The sequence below is a fragment of the Nelusetta ayraudi genome, unplaced genomic scaffold (genome assembly GCF_046127955.1).
Source record: "Nelusetta ayraudi isolate G7.1 ecotype Tasmania unplaced genomic scaffold, CSIRO-AGI_Nayr_v1 ptg000172l, whole genome shotgun sequence".
NCBI lineage: Eukaryota > Metazoa > Chordata > Actinopteri > Tetraodontiformes > Monacanthidae > Nelusetta > Nelusetta ayraudi.
This window is the reverse complement of record NW_027466221.1, coordinates 150,912-167,321: the sequence shown is the minus strand read 5'-3', so window position 1 is coordinate 167,321 and position 16,410 is coordinate 150,912. Positions and strand designations below refer to the sequence as shown.

The window sequence follows — 16,410 nt, the reverse complement described above, 5'->3', positions numbered from 1 at the left end:
GGTAAAATGCAATAAAAGGCAGTAATCCAGTAAGTGTCAGTTAAAAAGTACTACAATGCTGCACATTTGTTTCTTCTCTTTTGTTGGTGGTGAGGACCCTGAAATGGAAACAGGAACTCATGATAGGAACGAAATCGTGACTATTATTTTTTATCTATTTATTTATTTTCATCTCCTGCGTTAATAATGCGCCAAATGTCAGGAAGTGATCAGAACAACTGCTGTGACTTCACTTTAAAAACGTCCAGCAATATTCTCTGACAGCAGTCGTGATATAAAGTGCAACAGTTGTGCGTCCTTGAGCTGGAGCCGCTACACACACACAAACACACGCGCACATACACACACACAGACACACTCTCACACACACTGCCTTAGTGTGTGTGTGTAACATGTGCCAATGATGCGGAATGCCACCTCGCACCTCGCTCTCGCCCCATCTATTCACCGGCTGAGATGCATTATTAAGGTGACATGAATTAATCACAACCACGCTGACGCTGCTGTGGATGCTGAACAATGAACAAAGGAAGTTTATTCCATTTCTGGATTGAATGCGACTCTCTCTCTCTTTCTGTGCTTATTAATTGCATCTCTGAATTGCTTTTTGTCTCGACTCAGCAGTTTTTTTTCACTCTGCCGTCTAATCAGTCACTAATTATTCCCTTTTAATCATTTGTTAAAAACTTGATTGTGTTTTGTGAAAATATTCTTATTAGTTTTCAGGCCATTAAGAGACAATCTTATCGTCCAATGAAGGGATTCGTGCAGCGATTCTGAAGTTCAGTCTGGGCGACCAGCGGAGGAGCTGAGTGGTTCTCTACCGAATGACCTCTGACCCCTGTGATTCATCAGGACATGTTCTCTTTTTGGGAGCTCGTCTGTGAAGCCCGGAGGAGAAAATCCCAGTGAATCAACTGGTCACGTCCACAGCCAATCAGATTGCTGCCATGAGATGGACTGTGCAGACATTTGATAACAGCAAGAAGGTTGTGGGTTAGATTACCGGGTTTGGGGGTCTGTGTCGGCGAGGGTTCTTCCCGGCTCCACCCACCGTCCACAATATTGCAGGTGAAGTGAACTGGAAACTGTGGATTGGCTACAGGTGTGTGTGTGTGTGTGTGTGTGTGTGTGTGTGAATGGTTGTGTGTCTTTCTACATGCCTATGCAATAAACTGGTGACTTGTCCAGAATGTAGGCCGGCCTTCCCCCCCAAGACAGCTGTAATAGACAGCAAGAGCAGGAGAGGCGGGTGTAGAAAATGAATGGACGTATTAAAGTTCTCTTTCATGCGTCCCATATTTTTAGCTTGCCAAAATGGTATTTTGGTAGTTTTCTACCTACCTGCAAAAGAATGGCAAAGTGAATCTGATCTGAATGGATGAATGAATGAATGAATAAATAAATGAATGAATGAAAAGGCGGACCAGGTAAAGTCCAAAATTGGTTGAGTCTTGGAGAGCTAAATATATTTTCAAGTTTCAGCAGGGGAAAAGACCAAACAGGAAGTGGGAGGTGCCACTCTGAGGAAATGAGCTGCTCATCTCTGAATCTGAACCTGTCTGAAAAGTGTGAATTTGAATCTGAAACTCGACTCCTCGGCCTCCCCTTTGGCCCCCTGCAGCCCTTCTTTCTCCTCCGGACCGGCCCGACCACCTTCAGCTCCTTCAGGTCCTGAAACTGGAGCAGCTAGCTGGTCCATCACAGGTCATGTCAGCTGTGTTCCGCCAGCAGGCGGTAGAACCGGTTGGACCTGCAGACACACCTCTCGACCAACCAGCCACCACAGTGGCTCACACTCTACTGCTGTTGTTGTTGTCGAGGCCTTGGAAGTGCAGGTGCGCGATCGCTGAGCTGAAACTTTTATCCGAAGAGAAGAGAAGGGAGGAGATCAGAAGCGACGGGGGAGGCTACAGGGTAAGAGCGCCGCTGCTTTCTTCTCCTGTGATCATTAACACTGATGATGAAGAGGAGGCCGAGGTGCGAGAGCTGAGTCCCAGAACACCGACGTTCCCTCCAGATTCCAACAATCTGAGCTGCTGTCAGTGGTAATAAATGAGTGGGGGGTTGTGTGTGTGTGTGTGTGTGTGTGTGTGTGTGTGTGTGTGTGTGTTGGGGGGCGGGCTCAGACGTTACACCACCATCAGGGTCAGCACTTAATATTTGATGGTGGTTCTGCCGGGACCATTGTAGTGGCCTACAGTTAAAACAGGAGGCCTGGCAGGAGAGATTAACGTCAGGGCGCTGAGAGTCGCTAATCCGTCAAATCAATGTGACTTCAGTCCATTAAAGGGGCAGTTCGGCGCGTTAATGATTCACACGTGAAGAGGAGTGTCTGTCTCTCTGACAGGAAACTGAAGGATTCTGAGCAAAAAAAACAAAAAAAACAAAAAAAAAAGACAGACAGGGAGTCTGGAGATTCTTCAGAGAGAGTGCTGAGAAAACACACACACACACACACACACACATGCGCACGCGCGCACAGAGTGAATCAGTGCGTGGTGGCAAGCCACGTCTGTCAGCTGCGTAGCTCCAAACATTCCTGAACACCTTCCTGGCACGTGAATGAGGGCGAAAGTGAAAACACGCCCTGCCGAGGTGGAGCAGTGAGTCACGGCCTTGTGTTTGTGCGACGCGTGACTCACCGCACAAAAGCACAATTGAGCAGCGTCGTCACAGAGGGAGGGTGTCGTCGTTGAGCGTAGCCTCTGCCAGCAGGAGGCAGCTTCAGGGCAGCCGTGGCCGCCAGAAACAGTTTGCAATATTTATTTTGGATGCTCGGTTTATCATTTTAAGCTTGGAGGTTGTTTTTTTTTTTTTTTTAAGAAATTGATTTTGTGCAGACAACTGGGGCAGGTGAACGCAGGTGAACGCAGGTGTGCTGAATGGCAGCTTTGCTCAGCCTTCTTCAGCTGCTGAGGTCGCAGCGTTACAAGTTCTTTCTTCCTGCAGGGACGAAGCTGGTGGCTGCTTTGAGTCGAGACGCGCAAGGAAAGAAAATCCTCATTGACTGGTGTGGAACACAGGTGACTGCAGGTTCTTCTGTTGTGAGTCAGTTCCAGTGTGGGAGCTGCCACACAGTGCGTAAGCCATGATGATGATGATGGTGGTGGTTTGATGATGATGATGGTGTTATGATGATGATGATGATGATGATGATGATGATGATGATGATGGTGTTATGATGATGATGATAATAATGATGATGATGATGGTGATGATGATGATAATGATGATGGTGCTGAAGACGATGATGGTGATGGTGATGATGGTGATAATGATGATGGTGATGGTGATATTGACGATGATGATGATGATGATGATGGTGATGGTGATAGTGATGATGATGATGATGATGATGATGATGATGATGATGGTGATGTGATAGTGATGATGGTGATGATGATGATGATGATGATGATGATCTTGATGATGATGATGATGGTGATGATGGTGATAATGGTGATGGTGATAGTGATGATGATGATGGTGACGATGATGATGATGATCTTGATGATGATGATGATGATGGTGATAATGATGATGGTGATGGTGATAGTGATGATGATGATGGTGACGATGATGATGATGATCTTGATGATGATGATGATGATGATCTTGACGACTTTTCCTCTCCTGTCTCCGCCTTCAGTTCTGAACCATCTCCACATTCTTCCTGCTGTCTCTTGCTCTACTGCACTGAGGCATCATGGGAAAGGGCGGCAGTGAGGAGTGGGATGAGAAGCGCTCGGAGCCGAAACAAGAGCAGCCGAAGAACCCTGAGTCGGAAAGGCGGGGCTCAGACGGCGGCGGGGGCGGCGGCTGCCCCAAGTGCTGCCTGCGGACGCGGGACTGCCTGATGAGCGCAGAGTGCGGCCGCTGCCTGCAGATCTCCAGCGTGATCGCCTTCTGTGGGAGCTGCATCCGCTTGTGGATGTGTGAGTGTTTGTTTTGGCTGGTGTTTGCTTATGTTCATATACTGTATGTGCATACATATATGTATATATATGTATATATATATACATATATATATATATATATATATATATATATATATATATATATATATACATATATATATATATATACATATATATATATATTTGAGAGAGAGAGAGAGAGAGAGAGATAGAGAGAGATTTTTTGCTCAGATGATTCTTTTATCACCCTGGCATTTAAAAAAAAACTTTATCTTAGCGCAGAAATCTAAAAAAAATAAAATAAAAAAAACTTAATCTGATGTTTTTTCATCAGGTTATTGTTGATCATGTTCCTCTTTTAATTTCATTGCAGAATGTGACCTTTGACGGTGGAAACGATTCCATGCTCCAGCACCTTCACTCTTTATGCATCAAGATTATTTTTTTAGTTCACCTTTTTTGCATTCGGATTCTTTCTGCAGAGTTTATTTAACATCTAAAAAAAAAAAACCAAAAAACAAAAAACCAACTACTTCACTGCGTAAAAACAAACTTGAAGGACAGTTTTTATAAAGCGCCGTTATTCACCGTCTGTAAATGGTTGAAATGCGACATGGCTCCTGTTCAGGACAGATGTTGTACTGTATGTATTGTTATTAAAGCCTTTCTGGTGTAAGAACACTTGTATTACTGTATGGTGGCTGTGGTGGGAAGTCGCCACTGTGTTAGGACCAGTACGTGATGGAGAAGCCACATCTTCTCCCCAGTCAGCGGCTCAGCTGACCAGATGGCGGTGACAGACTGTGATGTATCTCAAGTCATTAACACTTGAAATGAAGCTTCCAGCAACAAGGACAAACACGGATTCTCATCGTCCTGGTGCTGCTGCTGCTGCTGCTGCTGCTGCTGCTGCTGCTGCTGCTGCTGCTGGTGCCGCTCATTAAAAGGCCTCGATCAACATGATGCAACTGAGTGACATCCCAGGCGAGCAAGGTCATCAGGAAAAAAAACAAAACATGGTATGCTGGGCAAGAGATCAGTGGGAGGGAGATGGGTGCTTGAAGGAAGGGAATCAGAGTCTTTTTCTCCAAAGAGCCTCATGTCCACTGAGATGGAGCAAGGACGGCCAGAGGCATTGTGAGGAATCGCACAGCAGCTTCCAGTTTTGGAAAAGAGGCCAACACTGGACTCAGAATCTGCATTCTGTAATGATATGGCCTCGAAAGTTGGTTGCAGAAAGTTTAAAAATGACTGGCTGTAAATAAGGGGAGGGGCACTACATAAATAAACAACATAAACAAACTGCTTACAATGATTCTTTAAGTCTAATTTGACTGGGGGGAAAAAACAGCCAATCAGCTCTAAAGTCTGATTTGGTTCAATTTTCAGTAAAAATGGCCATAAAGTTGTGGGCATGATGGGAAGTGACAGTGCTGCTACATGCTTTATGTGGCTGCACAGTGTGGAAGCCAAAAATCTTTTGGGCATCTGCGCTAGGTGAGCAACTACATTAACTAAATGGGAGCCACGTTGGATCCTGGGGTTTGATTGGGAGCTGCATGAGCAAAAAGCCATCTGCGTCGCTGTGCGACTCCCCGGGGGTCGGCGCTGACATTTGACTCTGGGACTCGGGAACGCCAGACGACGGTGCTTTGATGAGCTCGCGCAACGCTCAAATTGCCGTAAACGTCGGCTACGGACGGGCGAGAAAATCCTCCGTTGGTCGCCGGCGTTTGTGCTCGTGCGAACGGGGACCTTCGTCATTAGGAGACGCGGCGTCGGGAAACACCGGCCGTCTGACGAACAGTCAGAGGTTAAAACCCGCAGCGGGTCATCAATCATCCTCGCCCTGCGTCTCCTGTCTTATCTCTTTTTCTTCTTCCTCTCCTCCTCCTCGTCCTCGGCCGCCCGCTAATCCCTCTCTCGCTGCCTCTCACAGCCTCTCGTGAGGCGCCGTGTCACTGTCGGCATCACAATACAGGGGTGACATTTCAGCCAGACAGATTAGAGCGGCGCTCCAATTAATTTGGCTTTCCTTCCCCCTGTTAAATACACAATCAAGCAAAGGCGAAATGTCAGTGAAACAAACGAGGAGCCGCCTGGCGGCTGACAATTACCACCGAGCATCCTCACAAATGCCAATATGTTAAAGTGGCGAGGAGCGTCACCGCCGCCGCCGCCACCACCAGATGAATGGGGACAAATGACGAGGTTTGAGGAGGCTTGTTGTTGTCGCCTTGTGTTACCTGCCAGGCGGGTGGAGAAAAGGTCAAATGTTGCTGGGAGAGTGATGGCGGTGATTAAATTATTCCCCAAAATAGCCAATGATGTCTTATTTAGCAGACAATATCGGGGGCAGGGCCTCTGAGAGCAAAAGCGGGCTCTGTTTTTAATCTCTGTTATCATCAGTTCACCATGTGACCCTGCGAGTTTGAGCGCGCAGCGGATGTTGTTTCGCTTTCGCAGTGCATTGTTTTGATTGTTCAATGCTTTTATTTAACAGGTTCACAACTCTAATGGGTTCAAAGTGGCTGTTCTGGATATCCATTAGCTGTTAGCTGTGCAACATGTCCACTTCAAGCACAGCAACTTCCTGCGATGTTTAGTTTTTTCCTTTAAATTACACCAGCCAATGTTTTAGCATTAGCGTTAGCACCAAGTGCCTGAATCCTCTTCTACATCTTATTAAGCAGTGGCTTTATGCACACGTATTTCATTACACTTTGTCCTCTCCACTAATTGGATTGGTCATGAAACTCCAGCATAAGATGCATCCTGCAGGAGTGAGTGGACACAGATCTGCTATCCACTGATCAGTGTTTAACAGACGGACCTTCATCATCAGCCAGTCAGTCAGACTTCAGTCTTTCGAGGGCGGGGCAAGTAGGAAAATGGACAGGTAACAACGGCTTTCCCTGCCAAGTTTCCTCTTTATTCCACTGAGGGATTGACTCCCTATTGCCATGAAGGTATTACAGTACTGTTACAAATACATCAGGTAGCATTACTTGAGCCAATTCTAGCCCATGACTGAGCTCAGGCTAGCATACTCGCTTTCACAACAAAAACAACAAATAGCAACAACACGTGTCATTTCTAACCTTGTTTTCACTTTCGAATCATGCCACCAGATTCTATTGAATGTAATGAAGGTTGCTTTTATTGCCAACATTATTGACCAATTCTGATTATTTATTTATTTTTTTAAATTTAGACGGATGAATTTGGCGTTGAGAGTCGTGCTGCTGACTTTGAGGGCGGAGCCAAAAGGCCTGGACAATTAGGGCTTTTGAGTGGAGCATCTGCAGAGACACAGATCCAGTCCAGCAGGAGGCGCCACACTGGAGTGCGAAGTGTCTCCAGTCTGACAGCCCGTCCGTCCGTCCGTCCGTCCATCTCTCCGGACCCGGTGGCTCCGCCCCCCGGTGGGACTCGGGGACGGAGGACACACAGCCGTGTTTGTGTTTTGCGGCGCTCTGTTGGTTTTGGCTGCAGCAGTATAAATCCGCCCCCCCCCCCCCCTCCCCCTGCACCCCACCTCCGCTGATTGACTTGGCCCGCCGCCACGCTCACTGCAATCTGCAGCAGAGACACCAAATCGGCGGGTCATTACGCTAATGGAACGACATGACGGAGCGACACGACGGTGGCGGGGCGGAGGAGGAGGCGGAGGGAGGGTTCCCCGAAGCTTCTGGCCACTGTTCGGTGCCAAGCTTTAGAAAATTCCACTGTCAGGAATGCCAAAATGATTAAAATTCCTGGACGCGGCTTCTGCTGCTGCTGCTGCTGCTGCTGGTGAAAGACGCTGCCTGAGGCGACGACGAGCTGAAGGAGCCCAACCGACCAACCAGCGGCTCCCACAGGTTATAGCTAACCACTTAGCATTGTTGCTACATTTCATTCACAATTTTTAGCTGGAGCAACCGGCAGGTGATAATTAGAAAGAATCCCAACTCACACCCGATCCTCTCCAGAGCAACAACGCTTCGGTTTTACCAACAACCTTGAAAACTTATTTAAATTCTGAAACTTTTTTTTTTATTATACTTCTATCTTTTTTTGGTCTTCACTGCCGTGTGTGTGTGTGTGTGTGTGTGTGTGTGTGTGTGTGTGTACATGGGTGCGTGCTGCACCTGTGTTTGCTTGTGCGCTGCCATCAGAGACTCACCGCCAGCCGGTGGAAGGAGACGGAGGGCGGGAGGAGATTTGCGATCTCATCTGTTCATCCAGGGCCTCGTCCCAGAACGACCTCGCCCCGTCGTCAATCATCGCCGCCGCCGCCGCCGCCGCCACAGCGACGTCCTAAAAAGCGAGATGGATGGATGAGAGCCTGTGGTGCATCTCAAACACGGAGGGATGCAGGAGAAGCTGCTCACTTCAGCTCCGCCTCCGTCCTGCAGAAACACCTCTGGATTCAAAGTCGTCTTGTTCCTATTCATTTGTCAACACGTTTGGAAAAAAACGTTTTTTGTTTTTTTTTACAGCACAGGAAGTCAATTTACCATCACAGGCGAAAACAAGTTAAATTCAGCCCTGCAACATTTCCATCAATCAGACGCTCCATCCGTCACTTCTTCTCCCAGCTCAAGTTTCAGGAAGTGTGTTTGGAAAATCCGTGATGTCACAAAGGGGCACCGATCCCACCGGCACCATGAAGGTTAGAAACCACACCCACATCAAGGTGTCGACTCTGCACCCTTACTTGCCTTTTCGTGGCCTCCTCCTTAACGTATGGGATCCAACAATGACTCAACTTTAGCAGGAGGCTGTAAACACTGGGGTAAACATACTGCATCCTGGAAAGGTCCAGGAGTTTTGGGCTTATGAAAGGCAGCTCATGAAGCGTGAAGCCTTCCACAGGCAAAAAAAAAACATGATGCTGTTGTTCCAAATATATACACTATATATATATATATATATATATATATATATATATATATATATATATATATATATATATATATATATACATATATATATATATATACATACATATATATATATATACATATTTAGTTTTTCCTGAGTAGGACAAACAGAAGTACGGTGGCCTGGAGGAGAATTCAAAAAATAACAGCGTTTCAGAGAGGAGTGAGTGGAGGAACACATCCCAGGTCAACCATTTGGCTTGAAACTTTTAAATAATGTAGAAAATTGCCCCCACCGCGATGTTGTTCCTCAGGACAGACGGATGGATGGATGGTACAGCGGAGCGGACAGGTGATGGAAAATCGATATGCCATACGAGGAGTTGGACGTTTTTTTTGCTGCTCCTCTCCAGGAACCCTCGCCTTCTTCCCCTCCAGCTAGCCGACGGATGAGGCTGATGTAATCCTCGGCTTCCCTGAAGCCCCATCAGACAAAGTCGGGATGAGCAGCAGCAGCAGTAGCAGGACGCTGCAAACAAACCAGCAAACCAACCAACAAACAAACAGCGCTTATCATTAGCAACACAAAAGGCTCGTCCCAGGATTAGCCACCGCCACCGTCGCCGCCAAGAGCAGCTCTCAGCCAAGAGCGACTCTCACGCCAGCGGATGTGAGAGGACGACTCGCCGTGTGTGAAATTCACTTTCCAGGAAATGTTTATTGGGAATTTCAACAATCCTCGTCCGCCGGCTGGCGGCACTTTGATGAATTTACTGCCAGTTGAACAGAACAGAAGGAGAAAGGTTCATTTTTCACTCTTGGGGTGGATAAAAAAAACCCACAAAAAAACACAAAAAAAATGGACAACTGTAATCAAGATTCTGCAGCAGGTTGAAAACTGTGGCAGGTCACAGGGCTGCTGCCGAGCAGCAGGCGAGTAAATAACATTAAAGTTCCTTAATTTGAAATCAATCCATCAAGCAACTCGTATTTGTGAAGCGTTTAATCACAACTAAAGGCGTCTGGAAGCCACAGTGGGCGGGAAAAACTCCCCAGTGGACAGAAACCTAGAGCAGGTCCCGCCTCTAGAGGGTGGTGTCATCTGCTATGAGGGGTTGGGGCGAAAAGGAAATAGAACATAAATTAAGAAATACAGATAAAAGTAGAGTCACAGACTGCGTCCGAGATCGCCCCCTTTTGACTATACAGTCACTATACAGGGGCTCCGCCACTTTGTAGTGGCATCTGAATCCTGAGTGGACATGGGTATTCACTATATAGTCCACTCAATGTATCCCACAATGCATCACTAAGAGTACTAACCCTATGGATAGATAGATAGATAGATTTTGATATACGTGTGTGTGAGTGTGTGTGTTAATCCATTTATGAAGTTCTTAATTTTTTACTTTATGAGTTAAAGTTTTTTTTAATTTGGCTAAGGAGTGCAGTGTACAGCCACATAGAACTTCGTCAACTGGGAGGAGGGAACGAGTGGTTGATTTTGGACACATCCCAAGTGGTCGACAGGCCAGAGTGAGTTGACTTCCATTTTTTTTTTCTCTGAAAAACAAATTGAAGTGAAGAGGACTACTCGACTAAACTACAGGTGTGGACGAGAGGGCGGAGTCACTCACACTGATGTGAAGGGTGTAGCTGAAGGATTCAGGTGAGGTTTTAAAAGGCCTCTCTGATCTGCACTGTTGTTAGACAGGAGATGGAGCCGCAGGACAAAGCAGAACAAACACTTCAAGGGTGAAGCATCCTGAGATCAGACCAGCAGCACCGCGGATCACAATCTCCTCTGCTTCCTCCCAGAGCTTGATCTTCTAATCAAGAGAGCAGGTGGTTAAAAGAGCAGAGTGATTATCATCAGGTGTGTGTGTGTGTGTGTGTGTGTGTGTGTGTGTGTGTGTGTGTGTGTGTGTGTGTGTGTGTGTGTGTGTGTGTGTGTGTGTGTGTGTGTGTGTGTGTGTGTGTGTGTGTGTGTGTGTGTGTGTGTGTGTGTGTTCCCTGTGGCCAGACCAGATTCAGAGACTCAAACTGCCTTTCTTCACTCAAACATCGACTGTTGTTTCCACAGGTTTTGTCCTCAGGGTTCTTGTTTGAAAGCTTATCATGGTTTCCCAATTCACACCTTTATATTTCAACTGTAAAAACATATTTTTGCCATTTTCCTTTAAGATAAATAAATAAATAATGTGAATACGTTTAATTTTAGATGTTTTATCTAAAATTGTGTTTTCCCAGCGTTAATATTTTTTTTCCATGAATTTCAAAACATTTTCAATCTGTCATTTGGATTTTGAAATGAAGCAGCAGCAGCAGCAGCGGCATATGAAATTATTAATTTTTTTTACTTCTCTGAAATTGTGACAGCTTCAACGGTGACGGGATTAGTGTTCTTTTCGGTGTGCTGAATCACTCCAGTCGGTACAGTAAAATGAATCATCATGTCGAACTGGCTTTTTAAAAATGCTGTTGACAAAGATTTTCTCGCTTAACTACAGACAATTATTACTTGTTTTTAAACATTTTTTATGTTGGGCAATAGGTGATTGTTCTCACCACTCGAGCCTCATGTAAACCAAAGCAAAGACGCTTTTGTGCTTTTTGCCACTTTTTGTTATGCTTGTTTGTTTGTTTTAATTCACCCAAAGCCCGTTCAAATAAAGGTAAAGCGCTCATGTGTTTCAGTCCTGTCTGTCTCTCTGCCTGTCTGTATGTCTGTCTGTCTGTCAGGATGCCGTGAGTCTCCAGTCAGAGCTCCTCCCCCTGCAGCTCACCATGGTTCTCCGTCGTCCCGTCAGAATGAAACGACCCGAGTGTGAGATGGTGATTTAGTTTCAGTCCTTCTACATTTCACCCGAGAGCCGTCTCGCGTTACACAATTAGCTTTTATTGGAAAACAAGGGCGCTCTGTTTGGGTGAAATCGCTCGACTGAAGCTGCTTTTCTCTCGCCGAACCCTCCTCGCCGGATTTCACGCTCCAAACCATCAGAAATAAAAGACTAAAAGACTAAAAGGACATCTCTTTTCCCCAGGCTTGATTTTATTTAAAGGTGACCAGCAGTGATGAGCTCATTCCGCAGGGATTTCTTTAAAAAAAAAAAAATGGAAAACCTTGGGCGTGTTCACAGTTTTTCTTCAGAGGAATTGAGATGGCTGTTTGCCTGCATGCCAGTCGTGGTTTCAATCGCACAGGAGAAAATCACACAAAACGCACAACCGCACGCTATTGATCAGTCTGGACAGTTGATTCAAAGGAAACTTTATTCACTCGCTGCTTCATTGACAGCATTTGAACACTTTTCTCTAACTCACAGATGAAAAAGAAACACAACATTTTCTCAAAAATCTTCTCACGCACAAGTTGAAAAAAATAAAGTTTTGTTCGTCTGGTAAAACAGCACTTTGGCTGAGGTTAAACCAGGACCATAAAATTCTTCACTTTCTCAACCTTTGTTCATACGATTCCCCCCCCCCCGTCATGATTTATTTATGACCGCACAAAGCCGAGCTCAGGGCAGAGAACAAACTGTTTGGTAGGCAACAGCTGGCAGAAAAAATAGCTTATTTTTTTTTATTTTCTTTTCTGGGCAACAAAGGTGAGTTAACGATTATCCAGACTGACTGAGAAATAATTCTCTTATATTATTGTAATTTCTTCATTTGTTTTCCTTTGCAATCCAAAGTTAGCAAAAGAAAAAAAGCACTTTGAAGAAGTTTGGATGGAATCAGGGACGTCTCTCTCTCTCTCTCTCTCTCTCTCTCTCCCTCCCTTCCACCTGCATTTTAACGACGCTGTTCCCACAAATCCCCCCCCCTCCGACTGCTGCAGGAGGATTTGTGACATTTCAGGAGCAACAGCCAGACATGCAGGAGCATCAGCCCAGGGCCGCTGTGGTTGGACACGGCCCCCCCTGCAGTTCAAAACAGATGCTCCTCACCGGCGGCGGCGGCTCGGAGGAGCCCGAGGCGGTTCGGCTATTTTGGGCTAAATTAGCAAAGACAACAGTTGCTCCCCAGGTTGTGCCAAGGTGCAACAGCGCGAGGCGACCGAGTGGAAATCACAGACTGGCGCCCCCCCCGGGCCCTCGGCAGCCCGACTGGCCCCGCTGGCGCTGCTGCTGCCGCTCGTCACTTGGAGCGACTCCAGCCGACAGGTGGCCGCCGCTGCCGCGGACCGCCGCTCCTCGCACAGTCCGTGCTGGTAATTAGCCATTCAGCCCGCTGACAGAGACGAGTTTAATAAAGACAAGTTCACTGGGAGGACGCTGCCTCTGCATACTAAAACACCAGCAGGCTGCTGCGGGCCTCCACTTCAGAGAGCTGGAGACTTGCTGTTCGTCGGCTGATGCAACAAACTAAATCCTGATAAAAAATGATTAAGAGTTCATCCTAAAAAAAAAAAGACTAAAGAAGGTTTTCTGCGCTTTGCCTGTTGAGAATGTCTGAAACAAAGCGGCTCCCTACAGGGCTGCGGCAGCCTGCAGTAACAGCACTGAGCCACCAGGGGTTAAAAACACAAGAGCAATCCATGGGAAATTTGTCGGACTAATGGGAGGTTAGACGAATGGGCAGGTCCCGTCAATTACAGCCTAGGCTAGGCATGCTAGCGGGCTAGGCTGTCGTTAGCATGGAGTGGTGAAGGGTTTTGCTGCTAGCAAGACTGTGATGTATTTTCTACTGTAGATCTCAAGATCTTCTGTAGTTCAGAAGTTAAGAACCAGTTCAGCAGCAGCTGAGATGAGCTGAGATCTGGAATCGGGTCTCTCACTCTGTTTACCTGTGATACGTCTTGAGGGGTGACATGCATCTGAGTTGGAAGTGACTTTCTCTTTTCTCGTTTTTATTGTTCACCAGAGAAGAACTTTATTTACTCTTTTTCACATCATGGTCATCGACATGGTCATTGTCTCCACGGATGGCTGTACGTGAAACCCAGTCGACCTTCGGATCCTCCGACCTTCAGCATTGTTGGCAGATGTCGAGGTTTCAATGGAAAAGAAAAGACATTGTTCAAATGTGAAACGATGGAGAATTGTGTTTGTTTGTCGTACACTGACTCACGTCCCCTGGAGAACAAACAATGAGGGCAGAGTGAAGGCGGCACAGTCATTGTCTTGTACTGGTTTAGGTGCACGAGCGCACAAGTAAAACGCCACTTTGCACGACTTCCTGCGAGAGAAAACTCCTTCCCTTTTCATAACTTCCATTTTTTTCCTTTTTTTGGGGGGAGGGGGGGCGGCAACGCTCTGGTCTCCCTCGCTCCACTAACTGCTTGATTATCTTTATTATGCTGTCGGTGTCACATTCTGCACCATGCACTAATTACACCTAATTGGCCAGTTAGAGACCAGCAGCCCCTCCCACTGCTGCGTGGCGGCGGTGACCTCTACACCCATAAACCCAGAGATCTGTGCAGCAGCAGCAGCAGCAGCAGCAGCAGCAGCAGCAGCAACGACGGCGCTAATGAGCTGCCGTTTCCTGCACCGTGACTCTAATAATGACTCCTTCTCGTGCCCTGCAGGTTGTCGCAAGATTTTTTTTTCAATTCTTATCGGGTTTTTTTGAAGCACGTTATTGTTTCAGGGAGCGCAATATGTCCAACGTGAGCTCGGCCTCCTCTCAGAGTCTGCGGGATGTTTGCGTTGACGGGCTGCAAAAGGGGAGTCTTGTCAACCCTGCAGCTTCCCTGCTGGGAAATCAGGAGGCCATTTAAATATTCAACCCCGGAGGTGGTCGGGGGGGGGCTCTTAATTCCACGGGCTCCGCCTCCGCACGCCACACAAGGTGAGAGGAAGTGACAAAGTGGCCGAGGAGAAGCAACGGCGCAGGAATTTGCATTTTAATGCGCCTGTCGGAATCACTTTGGGTGCGAGTGGCGAGCAACCCCACAGGTCGCCGCCACGGCGCGGCGTAATAGCCGGCCGCGCTCGGGAAAACAACATCCTGTTTGGGAGGAAGTTAATGCGACAGTGAGGAGGGGGTGGGGTGAGGTTGGAGGGAGGGGGGTATGTAATCCATCGGATTCACGGACTGAAAGATAAGTAATCCAAATCCAGCGGCACCAACGGCATCATGGGAATTTTCCTGAGCACCAACATCGAAAGAGCCGAGCAAACACGACCTTGAAAGCCAGTTCCCAGCGGCAGTCAAGGTCGCCGCTGTCGTCACTTGATGACGGTCTAATTATTATGAAGCTTGTTTTTCCTGAAGGTCGATTGAATTTGTCGCTTCCGAAAAACACGAGCCACTCCCACGACGGCGGTGACGATGGGAAGCTCCAGGCTGGAAGGTTCTTGTGCTCCCTCAGGAGAACCACTGAGGAAGAGGAGTGGCCTTCCCAGTTGCTCGCCACAGCTCCAAGGAGACAGAGGGAAGCCTGGAAGCAGCTGCTGCGAGTCGATCCCGTCTTTCTCCTGCATACATCTGGCAGCTGAGGCACCCAGCAGAGAGTTGAGGCACCCGGCAGCCGAAGCACCCGGAAGAAGAGTTGCTACCTTCTTCTTCTGGTTGTCAGAAGCTGGATGAACTTCTGAGGAACTGAAGTCCTGCAGGGTGAAGATCCAGTGACCACCGACCTGTGAGGCTGCAACTGACAGGTGTGTTGGTAGGAAGATGGCAGGTTCTTCTGAAGGTTCCTGTCTAATCAGCTACATGAACATCGGCTGCTCCTTTTCCAGCTTCATGAGACGTTTTGCCGAGGAGGAAGATGATGTGAGGAGGAGGAAGGTCACCGGTCCGGAAAGTCTTTACTCACAGCGGTGATATTATTTTCTTCTACTTTTTACTTTCAATCAACACAACTTTTCCAACTTCCTCAACCTCTTCCATTATTTTTCATTTGTTTTTCGTTGTTTGCCATACTCCCAATATCTCTCATATTTCGTTCTTTCTCTTTTTTGCTTGGCCTCTCACTCGGCCTCTCTCGCTCTCTGCGGGCCTCGATCGCCCACTAACTCCTTTACGGCTCTGGTGTAATGTGAGTGGGCCTGGGCTGCTGTTATTGGCCAGCGCTGCCGGATCCGCCCCTAATGCAATAGAGAGACTTTTCCACTCTCTCTGTTTTCCCCCCATTTTCACTTAATACAGCCGTCCCTTTGTTTTTGCTTTTTTCTCCACCTCAATTGAATTCATGTTTATGCTTCAGGCTTTCTGCAGGACGTTGCTGCTCTGCCACTTTCCAGCTGAAGCTGTTTGTTTTGCTCGAAGCCGTAACTGGAGCCGTCAGAGTGGGAAACCGGCAGCACACCCGCGGAGACTCTCTCTAATCGCATCTTTTTGCTTTCAGCACTTTTTTCCTTTTGTTTTTTTATTCACTTTCCATTGATCGCCATTCCTTTTGATTTTATTTTCTTTATTTTGTTCCTGTGATGTTTTGCGTGTAAAGCGGCCGGAACAAGAAAATTCACCTGCTAATGGAATAATATTGCACATTATTTGGCGGCTGTGCCGGTAAAGACACTCAGTAACTGATGGTGTTGGAATATAAACACACGTATGATTCAGTGAGTTGATGCACACAGTCTGAGCAGGTAAAGACCTTCAGGTCTGCACGGATGGCGCCTCCACAAAAGAAAAAAAAACACAAATGTTTGGAATGTCTGTATCATGTG

At 47.0% G+C, this 16,410-nt stretch overlaps 1 long non-coding RNA gene across 2 annotated transcripts; it reads left to right on the top strand.

Moving 5' to 3' along the window:
• The first annotated feature begins 1,644 nt into the window (after nt 1-1,644).
• Nucleotides 1,645-4,599, top strand: LOC142880784 (uncharacterized). 2 transcript variants are annotated; one of them, XR_012925465.1, is made up of 4 exons: nt 1,645-1,917; nt 2,953-3,026; nt 3,653-3,938; nt 4,294-4,599. It is a non-coding gene; the product is annotated as an uncharacterized LOC142880784 (long non-coding RNA). The 2 variants fall into 2 exon arrangements; XR_012925466.1 differs by lacking the exon at nt 1,645-1,917 and adding an exon at nt 2,030-2,048.
• Nucleotides 4,600-16,410: the final 11,811 nt, after the last annotated feature.